We start from the raw sequence: 2,500 nt of genomic DNA on the forward strand, positions 1-2,500 counted from the left end.
GGCTAGCGAACTTGTCCTGCCATGGCATGCGCTGTGCGCAGCCTGTGCGCAGCGTGCGCGCAGCTTGCGCATCTGTCGACAGTGAGGCTAGCGAAACTTGTCCTGCCATGGCATGCGCGCAGCCTGCGCACAACATGCGCACAGGCTGTGCGCAGCGTGCGCGGAGCTTGCGCGCAGCTTGCGCGCAGCTTGCGCATCTGTCGACAGTGAGGCTAGCGAAACTTGTCCTGCCATGGCATGCGCGCAGCGTGCGCGCAGTCTGTGCGCAGCGTGCGCGCAGCCTGTGCGCAGCGTGCGCGCAGCCTGTGCGCAGCGTGCGCGCAGCCTGTGCGCAGCGTGCGCGCAGCCTGTGCGCAGCGTGCGCGCAGCCTGTGCGCAGCGTGCGCGCAGCTTGCGCATCTGTCGACAGTGAGGCTAGCGAAACTTGTCCTGCCATGGCATGCGCGCAGTCTGCGCGCAGCATGCGCGCAGCATGTGCGCAGCATGCCGGCAGCATGGTTCCAGGTTTTTTCAAATGTCGACAGAATTTTTCAAATCTTGTCAAACCCCGTTTTTATTGAAATTTCCTCGCACAATAAGCTCCCCATAAGTAGTCTATGATTTTTAGGACCTTCTCCAACTTACAAAACTAAAAAATTCCTCCCGGATTTGTTTTAATGATTTTTTCAATTTTACGACTTCTAAAAATAATAAAAAATACTTCCCGACTTCAAAAATTTATGAAACTTTTTCCCATCATAGATTGCATGTTTCTTAGTATCCCTGCAAAAAATCACGTCCAAATACCTTGTATTGAATTATTTAGAGCCCATTATGACTCCTCGCGCATAGGTGATGTCTCTTCCTGTCAAAGGGCTAAATGCATAAAATGCTATATAGGGGGGTGTGTGTTGCCTGCATATGCATGGCAGCCCATGCCTTCCTAGCTGCAGCCCCCTTCCCCCACGCCACACCCATGTCATGTTGCCTCGATATGTTGCCTCGGTATTATGGGTTTGGTGTCGGGGTCGGGGGGCTGCCACCCATGGCGGTGGTGGCCGGAATCCGGCCTCCGCCACCACGCCGCCGCCATGGGTGAGGGAGGAAAAAAAAGGCGTGGAAAGTTGCGAAATGGGGTTGTCTAGGCTTTTTTTTGGCATGGGAGAGCATGGAGTGCTAGGAACTCCTTCTCAAATGCACGGGCATGTCGACCACAACCTCATTTCGCAACAACAACCACCCGTGTGGGGTGGCGGTGGGTGGATAGTCGCGGATTGGGGCTTGCCAAGCCAATGTTTTGAAAAAATTTCATCAAAATTAAAAACAAATGTTTTGTTGCCTTCGGATTTGTGGGCGAGCGGCGAGTCGGAGTGGAGCCGGTAAAGTTTAACCTCGGTGTGCACGGTTGTTTTTAGAAACTCAATCCAATGCCGGGGACGTTGAAAGTGACGCTCTTATGAGTTGCAAACCCGCAAGATTTAAAGAACCTTTTCAAAACAATTTCAAACCAACAAGATTTAAAAACAGAAATTTTCATCAAAATGAAAAACAAATGTTTTGTTGCCTTCGGACTAGTGGGCGAGCGGCGAGTCGGAGTGGAGCCGGTAAAGTTTAACCTCGGTGTGCACGGTTGTTTTTAGAAACTCAATCCAATGCCGGGGACGTTGAAAGTGACGCTCTTATGAGTTGCAAACCCACTAGATTTAAAGAACCTTTTCAAAACAATTTCAAACCAACAAAATTAAAAACAAATGTTTCGTTGCAAACAAATTGTGGGCGAGCGGCGAGTCGGAGTGGAGCCGGTAAAGTTTAACCTCGGTGTGCACGGTTGTTTTTAGAAACTCAATCCAATACCGGGGACGTTGAAAGTGACGCTCTTATGAGTTGCAAACCCACAAGATTTTAAAAACTTTTTGAAAATGTTTCTTCTAAATGACACATTTTGATCCTTGGCAAGTGCTCAATCCGTAACTATCCAATCACCGCCACACCACACCGGTCGGGAGTGTGTGAATGGTGTGCTTCCCGGGGTTGGCATAGATAATCTTTCGCATCGACAATCTTTTGCATGCGAGGGAATGTCTATGCCAACCCCGGGAAGCACACCATTCACCCACTAGTTGTGGGCGACGATGGGTTGGCTTCAAATGAATTTTTGCTTGGGGTTGTCCTCGGTATGCTTTTGTGTTGGGAGTACGGCCACCAAACCTTCTCAATGCACGGGTATGTCGAGGATGGCTTTCGGCGGGGTTGATGAAGAAGCTACCCAATTCTCGGCCACACGAACACATGGTGACGATGCGTTGGCTTCAAGTGAGCTTTAGCTTGGGGTTGTCTTCGGTATGCTTTTGTGTTGGGAGTACGGCCACCAAACCTTCTCAATGCACGGGTATGTCGAGGATGGCTTTCGGCGGAGTTGATGAAGAAGCTAGCAAATTGTTGGCCACTCTCACACGTGTGGGGGTAGGTTGGCTTCGAAAGAAGCTATCCAATCCTCTGAGTGTGCGGTTGAGCTATGATT

The sequence above is a fragment of the Prunus avium genome, unplaced genomic scaffold (genome assembly GCF_965620075.1).
Source record: "Prunus avium unplaced genomic scaffold, drPruAviu1.hap1.1 HAP1_SCAFFOLD_22, whole genome shotgun sequence".
NCBI lineage: Eukaryota > Viridiplantae > Streptophyta > Magnoliopsida > Rosales > Rosaceae > Prunus > Prunus avium.